At 41.2% G+C, this 17,433-nt stretch overlaps 1 protein-coding gene across 3 annotated transcripts in view; it reads right to left on the minus strand.

Moving 5' to 3' along the window:
• The window catches only part of LOC122800942 (probetacellulin-like), a 717,852-nt gene that overhangs the window by 102,919 nt on the left and 597,500 nt on the right, over positions 1-17,433 (minus strand). The window contains exon 6 of one of the 3 annotated variants that reach the window (XR_006364659.1): positions 9,463-9,475. The exons of the other annotated variants lie outside the window; for them this stretch is intronic. The gene's annotated coding sequence lies outside the window, so the exon portion shown is untranslated. The remainder of the gene's footprint in view (positions 1-9,462; positions 9,476-17,433) is intronic. 3 annotated transcript variants of the gene reach the window in all.

Raw genomic sequence — 17,433 nt, forward strand, 5'->3', positions numbered from 1 at the left:
TATTACTATCATCTGCACTTGCCTTGCTAATAGTAAGTAACCAGGGTACATTAATTTATTTTACATATAGATAGGAATGTGGTAAAGATTAGTTTAGATGTTTTCTGTATTTATTTGAGACTGTCCTGCAATACTGTTTTTAAATATTTCCTGTGATTTTGAACTCTAAAGAAACTATGTTTGTGGACTGAGTATTGTCTTGTTCTTTTATTAATTATTAAATATATTTAGACTTACCTTTGTGGCTGACATTTGTGAGACATATTTAAGCTCTTAAGAGTACTTGCATATGTATTTGGTGACACTGTACAGGCCACTCCTAAATAGCCTTGCAAGTCTTGGTCAAAACTACCATTTGGATTAATAGTAACATTACACAGTAGGATTGGATACCTTTTGTAAGGGCCTTACAGTAGCTGATAAGTTAAGTGTGGCTGGTGGCAGCTGGTACTACCTTGTAGTCTGGGCAGAAGGGGGCATAGCTAGCCAGCCAGCCTTCCCCATGTGTACATGTGTGTTTGTATATAAATCAAATCTCAAAGAGTGTGTGTGTGTGTGTGTGTGTGTGTGTGTGTGTGTGTGTGTGTGTGTGTGTGTGTGTGTGAGTGTGTGTGTGTGTGAGCTACTTGGGCAGGGACACAAAGCACTGGTTGGACAGAAAGGGTGGTGGAGGTCTTAGCTTGGCCACTCGGCTGAGATCTTGACCCTATAGCTGTGCCAATGGGGAGTCTTATACGGGAATTGGAGAAAGAGGGAAAAACCAGGCCCAGATTGACTGTGATTTCTGTGTGCTCTTAAGGGAAACGGTATTTTACTGTGGGTGTACTTGTCATCCCCCCCATTGTGTATGTCCCTCACTGTTGCCAGTGGTGAGGATTGAGGCTCCTTGATTACTGGGCCAGTGCAGGGGCATCACAAAGGGTCAGTAATGCATAAAGTACAGTTGTGTACCTACCATAAATGTAGATGTTCAAGTGTATTCACTGTTGCAGTCATTACTCTTGGGTTATCCTGCTGGCAGGCTACCCGCAGTCGGCCTGAATTCCAAAGTCCTGGTCCGGTGTCGGTTGCTGTCACCTCTTCCCTGACGTTAGTGTGCCAGAGGTATAAAAGATGCAGCCGATGCCATTTTCTTCAGTTTTTCTTGCCCCAGATGTCAGGTGCCCCCAAAAGGGTAGGCTAAATATATTATGCCAATAAACATACATGCAGTAAAGAAACATTTCCTTCATCTACAAGCAAATACACCACATAGGTTGTATAGAATAGACAAGTACAGATAAACCCCAGCAAAAGAAAGGGGGACAGAGGGAGGGTAACCTGGACTGCAACAGTGAATACACTCGAACATCTACATTTATGGTAGGTACACAACTGTACTGTGTTCATCATGTTTCACTGTTGCAGTCATTACTCTTGGGTTGAATCCCAAAGCTGAGGATGGGTGGCTGAGCTAAATAGGATTAGGACAGGCTATGAGGCCCTGCAGCACTGCAGTGGCAAAGCCTGCTCTGGATTTAGAGTAAAGAGGTAAGTGGTAGTGCTTTGTAAAAGTGTGCACTGAACTCCAAGTTGCAGCCTCTAAGATGTCTTTGGTTGGTACTCCTCTGAGGAAGGCTGCTGAAGTGGCTGCTGCTCTGGTAGAATGAGGCCTAATGCCCTAATGCCCTTAGGCACAGATTTGCCATGCTGAGAATAGCAGAAATGGATGCAATGACCTATCCATTTAGAAATGGTCTATTTTGAGATAGCCTTTCCTTGTGATCCTGCAGCATATGACACAAAGTTGCTCAGTCTTTCTGAAAGCTTTATTCTGTCCAAGTAGAAGCGTAGCTGCCTGTGTATGTCCAAAGAATGCAGAATTTTCTCACCCTTGTTCTGTGGGTTTGGATAAAATGTAGGCAAGTGAATGGTTTGGTTGAGGGCCACACTGGACACCACCTTAGGCATAAATGTTGGGTTTGTCCTCAGAGAAACCCTGTCTGGATGAAAAATGATAAAAGGTTCCACAGCCATGAGTGCTTGTAACTCCAAGACTCGTCTTGCAGGGGTTATTGCTATAGCAGAGCTGTTTTCCAGGATAAGAATTTTATATCAGCTGTTGAGGCTGGCTCAAAGGGAGGCACTGTGAGTTTTTCCAAGACATAATTGAGGTCCCATGCCAGAACTGGTGCTCGCCTTGGAGGCCTGATGTTTTTGGCCCCTCTGAGGTACTGCCTTATTAAAGGATGAGAAAAGATAGGTGGTTCCATATTATAATGGGCTGAAGTGGCAGAGGCATGAATCTTAATTGATGAAAAGGAAAGGCCTTTGTCCAGCATCTCAGTTAGGTATTGTAGAATCTGAGTAACATTTGGTACATGTGTGCCAATGCCTTGTTCCTGGTTCCAAGCACAGAATCTCTTCCATTTTTCAGCATAAGATTTTCTGAGACTGGGCCTCCTGGCCTCCAAGATAACATCCATAACAGCTTTTGAAAGAGGAGTGTTCTGAATGGCTACATTATCTGCCATGCTGTCAGATTTAAGGTCCTGAGTTGGCTGAGCAGGATCTGATTGTTTTGTTGGGTCAGCAAGTGAGAAGTTTGAGGCAATATCCATGCTGGACCTTGACACAAGCTGTTTAGGATTGGGTACCAGTGCTGGTGTGGCCAGTCTGGTGCAATCAGTATCATTTTTGGATTCTCTTGTCTGACCTTTAGGAGTACCTTGGGAAGGAGAGGCAGTGGAGGAAAGGCATATATTGTTAGGTATCTCCAGCTGAAGGACAGGGCGTCCACTCTCCATGCTTGTTTGTGATAAATCCTTGTGCAAAATCTCTGTAATTGGCAGTTGTGAGGGGAGGCAAATATATCTATGTCTGGGTATCCCCATTTACTTGTTATCATGCTGAAGACTTGTGGATCCAGTTTCCACTCATGGGGATCCATGAGGTTTCTGCTTAGTTCGTCTGCCAGAGTATTTGTTTTTCCTGGCAGGAATTGTGCTTGCAGGTGAACTTGATAAGTCAATGCTGTGTCCCACAAGGTCATTGCTTGTCTGCACAGCGGGTATGAATGTGTGCCTCCCTGCTTGTTTATGTACCACATGACCGTAGTATTGCCCATCTTTATCAGTAGCTGCCCTGGATGAAGTAGATCCTTGAAAGCTGTCAGGACATTCTGACCAGCTAGCATCTCTTTTTGATTGATATGAAGATGCATCTGGCTTGCAGGCCATGTGCCCTGAATACATTTTCCTGCCATATGGGCCCCCCAGGAATAATCTGATGCATCCGTTGTCAGTGTCTGTCTGCGCCCACCATCAAAACTCCTGTTGCAGGCAGGGAATGAGGGTAATTACTGTCTCCAGGCTGTGGCAATGCGGAGTCCAAACACTTTTTAGATACCACTGTAGTTTCCTCATATGCAGTCTGGCATATGGAATTAGTAGAATGCAGGATGCCATGAAGCCCAAGGCCTGCAGGATTTTCCTTGCTGATAACTGGGTCTTTGCTGCCAACTTTTTGAAGTAAGAAGTCAGTTGCCTTTGTTTATCTGGCGTGAGATAAGCCATCTGGGCAGTTGTATTTAAGCTTGAACCCAGGCATATTATCTCTTGAGAGGGTACTAGTTTTGATTTCTTTTTGTTTACTGTGTACCCTAGGCAAATTAGTAATCGTTTTACAAACACCAGATGCTTTAGAAGAATGTCTTTGTTCTCTGCTTGACTAAGGCAGTCGTCCAAGTAGGGATATATTTGAATTCCTCTTTGTCTGCAAAATGCAATTACTGGTGCCAGGCATTTTGTGAAGACCCTGGGCACAGTAGATAAGCCAAAGGGCAGTGCAGATAGTTGGTAGTGCATTGAGCCAGCTATGAATCTGAGGTATCTTCTACAAGATTGTCTGATTGGGACATGCAGGTATGCCTCTTTTAGGTCCAAAGTTACGAGCCAAGCCTTCTTGCCCAGCATGTGCAGTAGCTGCTGTAGAGTCAACATCTTGAATTTTGGAACCTCCAGAAAAGTGTTTAATATAGACAGGTCCAGTATTGGTCTCCAGGTTTTGTCCTTTCTGGACACCAAGAAAAGTCTCAAGTAAAATCCTTGCCCCTGCTCTTGTGGTACTTGTTGAATGGCCCTCATGTCCATGAGGGCTGTAATTTGCTTTTGTGCCTCTGCCCATTGATTGTGTGGCAGGTGTGGCATACCTTTTGCCCTTGGTAGGGTGTGAAAATGGAACCTGTAGCCCCGGTACACTATGTTCAAGAACCATTTGTCTTGGGTAATCATTTGCCAATTTGGTGAACAAAAGTGCTAGTTTTCCCCCTTAGGGGGCTGCCAAAAGGAAAGTGCTTGGATCTGGCAGAGGAAAGTCATTGGGACGGTTTCCTGTAAAGTTGTGATTTGTCTTCTCTGCTTTTGGAGGTAGGAGCACCCCATTGTTTAGGCCTGTATGAGCCTTGGGGCTGAGATCTGCCTCTGGGCCGTCTGTATCTGCCTCTTTGTGGCCTGTCTGACACTGGAAAGGACCAATTTTTGGAAGGCCAGTTCCTGCTAAATCTGGGTGGCTGTACCTGTAGAATATCCTTAACTGTCTGCATGGATTTCGCTTTATCCTTCATTTTCTTCAACACCTCTTCTGATTTAACACCAAACAAAGTATCATGCTGTAATGGAGCATCTAATAATTTTGCTTTAACATGATCAGGTAGATTCTGTTCCTTTAACCAAGCATGCCTTATAGGTTCATAGGTTTATACTAGGCTATCTGCCCTAAGGCATTTATAAGCCTAGCCCAAAGTTTTGTGGCTTACATCACCCCTTATGTTAAAAAAATACTGTGCCCATTAGTTTGTTGTGCCTCTGTCCAGCAGTGACACAGAGATGATTCCCGGGGTAAACCTACGATCTCCCATCCACCGGTCAAGATTTCTCTTGAACAGAGCCAGCGAGGTGCTCTGCCTCACATGGACCGGGATTTTATTCCACAGCATAGGGAGTATCTGGGTGACAAATCTATCCCTCCAGCATGTCCTATTTATATCCGTGCTAAGGTTTAAGTCGCTTGCTCTAGTGGATCTGGTAGATTTGGATTTTTTGAGGTGGAGCATGTCCATTAATTCCGGGTTGGACATGGCCTTGTATGTCAGGCACAGGTCACCTCTGAGCAGGCGGTATGCGACTGAATAGAGCTGGAGTTTCATCAGTCTGGCAGCATATGACAGATTTTGGAGTCCCTTTATCCTTTTGGTGAGGAACTTTTGGGGTCTCTCCAATTGCTGCAGGTGTCGGGTGAGATACATCCCGAATGGGGCATTGTACTCGATCATTGGTCTGATAAGTGAAGAGTACAGGGGGGAACAATGACCTCACTTGATCTGGATGTGAATCCCATCAATAGCAGGTGGGCAAAGTAGAAGGTCTTGCTAACCAGTATAGCAATTTGACTGTCAAAGAAAGGCCACTGTCAACCTGGGTCCCCAGGTCCCTGATAACCTCTTCTGTGCTTAATGGATTGCCACCTATATGGTAGCTTGGGGTTACCTTGTTTTTCCCGAAGGGTATGACTATACATTTTTTGGCATTTAACTTCAGGCCATGGCTCTGGCACCAGTCATCAATTTCCGTGAGACCCCTCTGAAGGATATCTGTGTCCGATGTACTTTCCACTATGGCTCCCAGTTTGCAGTCATCTGCAAACTTTGTCAGCCATAGTCCTCCTATGTTTGCCTGTACTTCTGAGAAGTAGATGCCGAACAACAGGGGGCCAAGGACTGAGCCCTGTGGGACACCACTTGTGACCGGCTTGGAGTCTGACATGGCGCCAGCAACTCTAACCCTGTGGATTCTGTCCTTTAGCCAGTTTGCAACCCATCTTGTGACATATGGGTTTACATTTAAGCTGGTAAGTTTCTCTATAATACCCGAGTGGGGTATTGTGTCGAAAGCTTTTGCAAGGTCAAGGTAGGCTGTATGGACTGCCTTTCCCTCATCAATGGCCTTGGTGACTGTTTAGAAGCCTTCTAATAACAGAACCTGTAACAGTGGCCCTGCAAGAGGCCTCCAGTGAATCATAACCACATTGCAAAGTATGCTTTCCCACTTATTCAGCTGCATGCAATAAATCCTGCATTTCCTTGTTCTCTGAACATTCAGAATTTGTCAACATTTTCTGTTTAAGCAGTCACATTAAGTATTGCTGATATTTAAGCATATGAAACTGATGAAACTGACAATTTAAAGCCATTACAGCCAAGGTAGCAGAAGTGTAAACTTTTTTCCCCCATCTGTCCAGTGCCCTAGAATCCCTATCAGAGGGGACAGGGTTCTTTGCAGTGGAAGCTTTGACCCCTTTGGGACCCTGAGATATGGTTTCTCAGTCAGCAGCGGGGTTTTTAGATAGGAATTTATGAGAATATGAGACCCTGTAGTATCTGTCAGGCTTAGTAGGTGCAGGGGGTAAAGAGTCAGGGGACTGTCCGGACTCTGAAAATACATCATCTACAATGTCTAGAACAGGTGGAATAGCAAGGGGTCTGTGCTGAGGTAGTAGCAGAAAGCCTTTGAGACTTTTCTTAGATTCTGAGTAATCTTGGCTCTCCCAGTGGAAATGCTCCCACATGGTATGCAGGGTTTCCCCAAAAGAATAATCCTCAGGAGGAGAGGCGGAAGGAATGGATTCTTCAGCATCAGAATCCTCATAGGGAGGAATAGAATAACCCTGTTCAGAAGAGGAATCAGAGGAAATAGAAACCTGATCAGAAGAATCATATTCTGTCTCTTGCCTAGGCCTCTTATCAGGAGGGGGATGGGAACCCCTGATCAAAATAATTAGGTCTTCGGCCATTTTAAGCATCTGTTTTTTTTTAGGCATGGAAGTCTGAGTAGGAGAATGCTGTACTTGTTTTTTTGTCTTTAGAGCTGCTTTAGTCTTTGTCTTTGAAGCTGAAGATGGTTTAACATATAACTGTGTAGGTCTGAAGACACCCTCAGAAGCCGATGCCTGTTCAGTGGCTCTGGACCCATCTGAGGGAATGATTTCCAAGTGTCCAATACCTTGAGTATCCAGAGGCCCAGTTGGCTCCACATGGGAGTCGGAAGCGGCCTGTGACTCTGAGGCAGTGGCCGCCATGGGCTACAAAAGCGCCTCACTGAAAACCGGCGAACCGGCGACTGGCCTAACGGAGGCCTCATCGTCGGTTTTGGACCTCGGATGCCTATCCTTTTCCTTGCATTTTTTGTAAACTCTGGTCATCGGCTGTCCCGATGGCATTATATAATTAAACCTTCGGCCAAAGTAATTAAATGCAAAATCGAACCGACGCTTAATAGTGCGTTGGTTAAATCTAGCACAAAACCGACAGCTAGCAACGTTGTGGTAAGGGCCTAGGCAAGGAATACAGTAAGAGTGAAAATCCTTATGAGGTATTTGCTTCCCACAAGAAATACAATTGTTAACTTTTTCTGACATCGGTCTGGAGCAATAAAAATTTTTCCCCAACGGAGTACTTAACTTTAATGAAGACTTCGGTTTTGAAATTTGGATTTGAAAATCTCAGGAGTCTGCTGACTGGCACTTGCGTACTGCTTTTGCTTCGGGCACCGCGCAGCAAGAAAGACTGAAGAAAATGGCGTCGGCTGCAACTTTTATACCCCTGGCGCACTGACGTCAGGGAAGAGGTGACAGCAACCGATGCCGGACCAGGACTTTGGAATTCAGGCCAACTTCGGGTAGCCTGCCAGCAGGATAACCCAAGAGTAATGACTGCAACAGTGAAACACGATGAACATCCATTCATTACAATGAATGACACTACATTTGTTACAAGCAGTCCATTAAACTGTTTTTGCAGTTTTAAGTATTTAAAACTGCAAAAACAGTTTAATGGACTACACGCATCACAAAGTGTATCAGAACTTGTCAGAGATTTCGGATGCATGGCTAGGCTTAAAAAGGCCCTTGTGATCGTTAGCCTAGTAAACACCTATGAACCTATAAGAAAGCATGTAATTGTTTCAATACAATATAAAATTGCAATTTCTGAAGTATAGGACATAATTTACTAGTACAAATAATTAAACACCATTATAAAATTCCATATAAAATTTAGATACAATAAAAAAGAAACTACATATTGTGAAGATGCACTGTGAAATCTTTCCAGTTTAAAAAACTACCAAAATGAAAGCATCAAGCATTATAAAAAAATCCAAATTAAATATAAACTAGAACTAAATAGCAAATAAAGGAATTTTACAAATGGGAAAAGATGTTCTATTCATGAACCCACAAAAATTTAGATATTGTAAAATACATACTGTTGTTAAATACCTAACTACCTTGCTAATGGCTGCATCTTATGGTTGTGATGCATTTCTACAGGAAACTACACAGGCCTGTTTAGCTTGCCACTCAGGCTTCACCCTTTGTGACCAAACATCATCTCACAGTTCAAGAAAGCAAGGAGTAAAAGCCTTAACCACTGGCAACACAATGCGTGTGTGCGGCTTTTGGCTTTTCCCAGTTAGGGGTCGCCACAGTGGAACTCCGGTCCGCTAATGACTGGTAGTTGATTTTTACGTGCCGAGTTACCAGCCCTGACGCACAACCTTCAACGAAGGTACGCCCATTCACGCATGTCTCCACGCAGAAGACGCTCTAGCTGAGAATCGAACCGGACAGCATCTTACTGTGAGGCGACAACGCTACCGCAGCACCACCATCGTGGGTTTAACCACCTGCAACACAATGAACTTCCAAATTTGAAATACAGAAGATAATTTAGTAGTTCTAAATCAGTAAATGGGTTAGTTATGTGGCCAGTCATAAAAATGACTGCTCACTTTCTCCAAATGCAAACCAGTTTTCCAGTTTCCAGCAGTTTCACACCTAATCTGAAATCATTTACCTAGAAACTGAACTCATTATGTGCAATCAAACAGCATTATTAACTTCTTTGGCTATAACTATATTGTCTAAAATTACGACCTTCCTTTACCTTACAATTACAAGGAATATTTTCAAAAGGCTAAGCCTAATGGACATCTTGCTACTGCTCTAGGAGCTGTTGGAACTTCATCACAGTTGATACTGTCTGAATGAAGGCTTTGCACAGGTGCTGATGACTTGACATATCCTGCATTTACTGACCCACTTGGTTACAGGTAGATGGTCATTGCCTCAACCCTTCTGCTGGATATTTGATTGCAGACTTGCATTTTAACAGTTTTGTCCCTGAAATGCATATATTTTATTAGCATATAGGTATTTCACAAGTGTTTATTCTACTGGCAGAGTAAGAGGCAATATCCTTTTCAATAGCCATAGGTATTGTATTGGACTCTGTGCAGATTAGTTCATGGCAAAATCATGGCAGCCCTTCTCTAGTAAACAAATTTATGTCTCTGTAAATTAACCTTTTTTACCTAGGGCTGTAAAGAAGATGTATTAAGATAAAATATATTTTCATAAAATACCTACCTGTTTGTACATTCTGCAGCATGTAAAATACGCATAATATGAAAACACAACTTTAAATGACTGTCAGTGGAAAGTCAGCACACAGTTTGAATATGAAAGCAGTACCCTTCAAACATACAAAACTTTGTAGTGCTTAGCTGTATTACCATGCGCGATGTCCCTCCCCTGGGCCAGTAATCAAAGAGCCTCAATCTTCACCACTGACATTAGTGAGGGATGCTCACTTGGAGCAAAGATAGATACATACATTATTTCCAGATGCAGCTCTCTGCACCAAGCACAATTTCCCTTAAAAGAACACATGGAACACACACAGTCCTGGGGCTAGGTTTCCTCTCTCTCTCTCTAGGTCCCAAATAACACTCCTCACTGACAAAACTGTAGAGTTATGTTCTCAGCAGAGTGTTCCAAGCCAAGTCCTCCATCACTCTCTCTGTGAAACCTGTGCTCTGTGTTCCTGCTCTAAGTACCTGACACACACACACACACACACACACACACACACACACACACACACACACACACACACACACACACACACACACACACACACACCTAGGAAAGGCTTTCACAGATTTACCAGCTATGACCCCTCTGCCCAAACTATAAGGCAGATCCCTCCCACAAGAAAACTCCAAAGCCAGCTACTCTAAGGCTCTTACCATGGTATCCAATTGTGCTTAGTAAAATTAATATAAATACAAATGTTAGTGTTTGACCAATACAGCAATGCTTTCAGGAGTGGCCAAGTGTCACCAAATAAATATAAGTAGTCTCAAAGGTTAAAATACTATCTAAAAGACCAGCCACAATGAAAAGTTTAAATATATTTAATAATAATAAATAAAAAGGGACATGAAAATACTAAATATCTATTTACAATAAACATCAGTTTCAATCACAGGAAATATTAAAAATAAAACAGATGGAAAGGTTCACACAGACACAGAAAAATACTTAACTTACCTTGCTATATTTTCCTTACTGACCTAAAGAATTACTGTCCCCTAGTTCAACTTGTTAGGCAAGATAAAGTGGGTCACTGATCTTTCTTCTTGTCAGGTTTCACAAACAGACTGCCCTGAGACTTCTGTCATCTGGTATTAAAACATCACTTCAGTGCTGGATTACAGAATGACATCACATATGTCTCGTAAATTGACTTCTGGTTCCCACACTACCCCCCCCCCCCCTTTACTAGAAACCGAGCCAGAATCTTGTACATATGTGTTACCATATATGCACACAGAGCTTTGCTAAAATGTGTTATAGCATCTGGAAGCTATAAAACCATTTCAAAAACTTCCACCCTTCCAGGGTAGCAATTAATTCACCCCTAAGGGCATTAAGGCAGGATTCCTAGTTCTGGCTTTTCACTGTAAGATAAATCTTTATGGCCTAAACCAGGTAATTTAGTTTCAAAGTTAGCTGGACTGAGATTAACCTCTTCTCTTCCAATATCCTCTGTTACAATATACTCATTTCAACAGTTACAATACAGTTTGATATACACGTGTACTTATTTTCTGTCCATCAGGACCCACTGTTGGTACATTTTTAACACAAACAGCTTTACAAATACATATTTAACACAAGTACCTGTACAAATCAGTTTGATATACAAATGACATATAATTCTTTACAAAAGGCCAGCTAGCTATGCTGGCATATGTTACACATCCACTGCCCTACTCTTCCTGGCATATCTGGCATTACCTCAGATCATTACACCATGCTTGGACAATAACTTGTTGAAATCAACTTTCCTCCCACAAGAATTAAAAAAATGAAAATGGGAAGAGCAGTATACACTTTAACCCCTTTATTGAATTATCACTTAAAATGGTTTGTTTTCTTTAATTTATTTGCATGTTTGCCTATGTTTTACCATGTTTTCAGTTACAGACATTATACATCACATATTTTTTCCATAATTATCAACAATCCAGTATTATGTAAATTGATCAATTCCTGCCCTCCATTAAACCACGCTTATGCAAAACATTATTCTGCATGAAATGTTCCCACAACTTCCATTTTTTTCTACATAATTTGCTCCTACCCTTTTTTTTAAAGATCCCAATTCCATTTTTTTTTCTCTTTTACAATATTCAATAATGCAAATGCACTTGGTTTAGACTTTGAAATCCATTTTCTAGCAACTGTTTTTTGGTAGTCAACAGAACTAAACAACTAGGCAACTAAGTACAGGCAATCTAGACACTGTATCCCAGCTAAAAAAAATTTCTTTAGTTATACACATTCTCTCACTCAATATTTCTGAAAGAGTACTCTCTAGGGATCTTTTTTTAAGTCTGTACATACTCATTACACTCCAAAAATTTATGTTCCCAGTGATCTCTTTCTTCCCCATCACACCTCCCAACATTTGCCATCTACCCGAGATAACATTCTCTGGAGTCTGCTTGGCATATAAAAATACCGATGCAAACACTTCCAAGCAAAAACCCTTCTGGTTTCTCAGTTTTGTATTATCTTTTTAGTCTCTTCCACATATCTTTAGCTGCAATAACAGAATCCTTTTTAATCCATATTCCTAAATACTTAATTTTATGTTCCCATAAAGATGGGTATTGCTGAACCAATTCATGCGTGGATAACACAGTTTACAGCTATAGCGCTTGTTTTACCTGCATTAATTTTATATCCCAAAGACGCTTGAAACTGTCTCAAAATGTATCACAACACCGAAACATCCTTTTCTGGCTTTATCAGGTGCAAAATAATATTGTCTGCAAATAAAGCCAACTTTTCTTGATTGCCAAACGAATATCCTTGAACTTTCGTGTCCCTACTCAATTTGCCAGTGGCTCTAAATATAACGCAAATAACAAAAGATAAAGAAGGAACCCCTGCCTGGTTCCACTGTTCAGGCACAACTTATCAGAGAGGAGCCAGGCAGGGGTGTCCAATTTTTGCCTCCAATCCCTGTTAAATCCACCTACTTAACCTCATAATTGTATCAGGGAATGCAAATTCTGCCACTGCCCCACTCACAATATCCCAGCTTAGCCTGTCAAGTGCTTTCGCTGCATCAAGCTTCACCAGTGACAGTGGTAATATTTTCCATTCCACTCCCTTCTGAATGCTAAATGTTCTATTAACTTTGTCAAATGTTTGCTTGCAGGCCACAAAACCACATTGACTCATATCTGTCAATTTTGGTAAAACCTTTGCCGTTCCTTTCACTATTAAAGTAATTTAGAATCATGTTTTAAAATTGAAATGGGCCTATATGAAGTTGGGTCTGAAGGGTCTTCAGGTTTTACATCACCACAGTTTTCTTCCAGGATGTTGGTGCTTCCCCTCCTTTTAAAATACTGTTAAACAAAACCACCTTCCAGAGCTTTACTAATTTATTCCATTTTTATCTCATCTCATCCTATCTTAAATGTTAATTGTTGAGCCTCATATACCTCTGTCTAACTTTGGCATATTTAAATCTTCCATAAATAACTCTGTGCTCTTTTTTGATTTCCACATTTCTCTGTTTTATACAAATTTTCATAACATTTCTGAAATATCTCTAATACTGCTAAACATTTTTTTTTTTGTTATAGCATCTCCCTAAATTTGGCAACAACCCTTTTGCTTAAGTTGTGTTAAACATTTTTGCACTCTAGAGTTATTATCAAAAAACAGTTGCTTAACAGCAGTCTTTCTAAACTCATAATTATTATCCAGATATTCCCTTATTTTCTCTTAAACACTTTGCAGTTGTGTCTGTTCTTCTTCTATGAGATTTCTCCTTATTCTGCAATACTTTAACCTTTGTCAGCCCCCTCTATTCTTGGTACTTCTTAACCATATCTATTTTTCTTTTATTTCTACCTTACTACCCTCTTAATTTCTTTTAGACTAAGTCAAAATAACATTTTCATATCAGAATTCCACCATTTTAACTTGGATTGTACCTCCTGATAGATATAAATACTCAAGTCCTCACCTCAAGCTTACATTTTCTGCACTACTTTTCATATCTTCCAAAATCATTTACTAGAAAATATCTTCACATATCTCAAACTGTACTTCAAACATCTTCATTTAAATCAACATACTGCACTTTATTTATCCAAGATACACACAGACTCCCAATGCTTTTTCTTCAATGCTGTATAACAACAGGATGCCAAGTACACAGTCAGCAGACTTAATGTTTGCATATATCATGTACATGGCACTCATTCTGTCTGTCCTGCATGTACTGAAATCATGAATGGTTGGGAGGAGCACTTTGTTAAAGTCTTTAATATGGCCTCAACTAGTTTGCTACAGTGATGGCCATACTTTATACAGACGTTATACATCTATATGAGTTTGTGATGATCTGAGCAATGTGCATATACCTTTGATGTGAGTGCAGTGATCATGATTCTCTGCTAAAAATTATAGTGTTCCTGAGAAATCACGTGCTGGAATTTAACAATAAGTTGGCACTGGCATTACAGGGTTCACTGTATTTATGTGTAACAGGGGTGTTACAATGAACTGCTAGCACGCTTTTAGCACAAACTGCAAACTAGGAATATCAACACTGTGGCATCCTATTGTTTAAATCTGAAGGTGGAACTTAGATAAGATTACAAACTGATAACCAGTTCAAATGGAAAGTACAGTTGTGTTAAGAACTTTCCACAAATGCATATGCTCAAGTACATTCACTGCTGCAGTCCCCCCCATCTGTGATATCCCCACCTTGAAGACAGCCAGACCATCACCTTGACTTCAGGACCTACACTTTCTCCCAAAGGCATCAGCTGATGCCATCCCACTGATATGAAGCATAAGAGGATTGATAATTGATTCTCTCTCCAGAGCTTTCTTGCCCAGTCTACAACAGGATGTAGACCTTGGCATTACAGTATAAGTAAAGAGGGGAAGCACCACCCCTGAATAGCAGATCATCCTCAGAGGTCGCCAAATTTCCCTTTCCGGGAAGTATAGGAAAATCACTGAAGAAGTGGGGCCTGGTACCATGACAGGGAGAATAAAAAGAAGGCAAGGAATACAATGTAATCCACTCCAACCCTCGAGTGCTAAGAAAGAAACAAGACTGGAATTTCATATGGAATATGATTTCCCACAATGAAATCAACTTAAATATTTAAGGTGAGCTCCTAACACAACTGTACTTTGTTTATCATCCTAGACACTGCTGCATTCATCACCTAAGCAAGGACTCCCAGAGCATAACATCAGTGAGTGGGTGACTGTAACACAGAACAGAACTTGCAAGATAGCAGAAGCAAAACCTGCACTGTTCATGAGAAGCCACATCCAGGTTGTAGATTTTGGAGAAAGTGTGAACTGAAGGCCAAGTAGCTGCTTCTAAAAATGAACCGTGTTTAACCCCCCCCTCAGATGAATGCTGTGGTAGAATGGGCTTTGACATTCCGTAGGAGCGGTTTACACAAGCAGTGTTGCATTAGCAAATGCAGTCTCAAGCCCCTGGTAAAGTGTTTGCTTACTGTTTGTTTTTCCTTCCTTTCCCTTAGCAAGGGGCACAAATAGCTGATCTGCAGGGATAACATTTAAAAGCATTTAGAAAATTAAATTCCTTTTCCATGAGCAGAAATCCAAGACTTTTACTCAAGATTTTTTAAGTTTTGTTTCCATTTGTCACTAGGATTCCATATACGATTCTTAGTACATATATACAGACAAAATTACAACATATTCTAAGAACAGAACATTCAATAAGCAAATTACAGTATTGTAAAGCAGTAGACAGAAGAAATCTAACTTAATGGTGAAGTATTCTGGTATAAAATGACAATTTTCCAATAGTCTTACAGTCCAGATTGAGATTTTTTGGTATTTCCCTGGAAATGGGAAATAAATGTTCCTACTGATCTGACTTTCTAAAATCTCTTTTTTTTCCTCTGTCCAGATAGAATATCTGCCATCTATGTAATTCGAAAAGTGTAGGGTTTCCCTCTTTGTTCTGAGATTCAGGGAAAAACATAAGTGGATGGTTCAAAACAGGATATGGTAAGGCTTTCCAAATCACACCTGAGGTACCATGGTAGATATCTTTTTCTTGAAGGTCTAAGGTGTAAAACCTCTTTCAGAAACTGCTGCAGCTAGAATCATGACCACAAGGGTGGGGGCCATGGCAAGGCAGGCTGAAATGGCAGAAGAGTGGACTTTTAACAAAGCATAAATTAGGCACTTTTTGAAAATGTCTGACAAGTAGTGCAGGACAAGTTTTATAGCGACGGTGTTGCAGTCTTGGTCCCTGGACAGGCAACAGGTAGAGAACTATTTTTCCATTTTGCAAGGGGAGTTACTTAAATTTGATTTCCTCACTTCTCTAATAAAATTCAACACATCCTTTAAATACGTGTGCCTGGCTGGGATTATAATAAGATCATACAAGCTGCCAGCCTTACAGTGGATAGACTAGGGTTCAAGAGGGACCCCTTGTTTTGAGTGAGGAGGTTCACATGCTGTGGCAACACCTTTGGCCGTTCTCGTCAGGCCTAGTAGCAGGAAACACTGGTGTCGTTTGGGCTAAAACTGAGCTGTCAGAGTTACAGTTGATCCATTTACCTTGATCTTTTGTAATACCCTGGAGAACAGGGATATATAGAAGGAAAGGCCAGCAGAAACATACCTGTTCATTTTAGGGAGAAGACATCTGTTCTTCAAGTTGTTGGAGTCGCTGCTATGCAGCACACCTTTCTCAGCCACCCCCCCACCCCCAAGTTAAAAATGTCGACTTCTGGTGCACCCCAATCTTTGGTCAGATCCAGGAAAACTTCTGTGTTTAACATCCATTAATATGGGTATACCTACAATCTGCACATTATACCTGCCATAATGTTTTCCCTGGAAAGGAATGTAGGCTGCTCTGACAGCTCTCTTCTTGCTTCTCAACGTACCACATCACTATGCTATTGGGCACATGGATTTGGGGGTTCTTTACATCCAATTTACTTGAATTCTCTTAGAGTTGGTATCATAGCCACTTCTTTCACATTTACATTTCTTTCTTATGCGTTTATCCCATGTGCCCTATACTTTCAGTGGTCCCACATGGCTTCCTTCATCCTAGATTGGGAGAATTTGTCATCAGATTTCAGTAGGCTGTGGTAATCTGAAAGGCATCCTCCACACTGAGGTGCAATGCCCCTATCCACCATGAGAGTTTTTTTCTTTATGAAAAGAGGAGGAGGGATTTGGGGCTCCATAGACTGGAAATGCTAATATCTGCTGTTTCTGAAGTATAGCTGCAATTCCCTTAAGTATAATACTGCAAGAAGTACCATCAGAATTGCAGGAAACATGAAGCCCAGAGTTCTTCTGTATATCTGTCCATTAAGTGCTCCTAAAATTAAAAACAGATTGTTCACTGGAGATAAATGATTTTTTTTTAGGCTGATAAAAAGCCCCAGCACCCTGAAGGAAGTCAGGGTGAAGTTCAAGGTCTTGTGGAGTTCCTCAAAGGAATTTACTTAAAAGAGAGTTATCTAAGTATGGGTAAATGTAGATGATGTTTGTCCTGCAAAAGGCTATTACTAGAGGCAGGTATATGGCAAAGACTCTGGGTGCAGTAGGCAAGACAAAGGGCAAGGAAATTAATTGGTAATCTTCCCACGTTTACAACATACTTCAGAACCTTTTCACGGTCTCTGGCAAATGGGAAAAGTAGGTATCATCTTTCAGGTCCTGAGTAATCAAAATGGTGGTAAACAGAATGGGGAAAAAGCACTGAAGGGTCAACACGAATTCTGGAATTATTAGGAACTTGTTTGGTTTTGAGAGACCTAATATGGGTCTCTATGTGCCTTCCTATGCACAAGTAATGGCCTGAGCAAAAGCCTAAATTTTCTTCTTTCTTTGGTACTCCCTACCAATTCACTCAGTGGAGGGACACTAGTGTCACTTGCTTCAGTGGCACTGATGAGGCACTTTCAAATGCTTTGAAATTGCAATCTGTAACCTTGT

This window comes from Protopterus annectens, chromosome 4.part1 (assembly GCF_019279795.1).
Source record: "Protopterus annectens isolate FY-2018-M chromosome 4.part1, PAN1.0, whole genome shotgun sequence".
NCBI classification, from domain to species: domain Eukaryota; kingdom Metazoa; phylum Chordata; order Ceratodontiformes; family Protopteridae; genus Protopterus; species Protopterus annectens.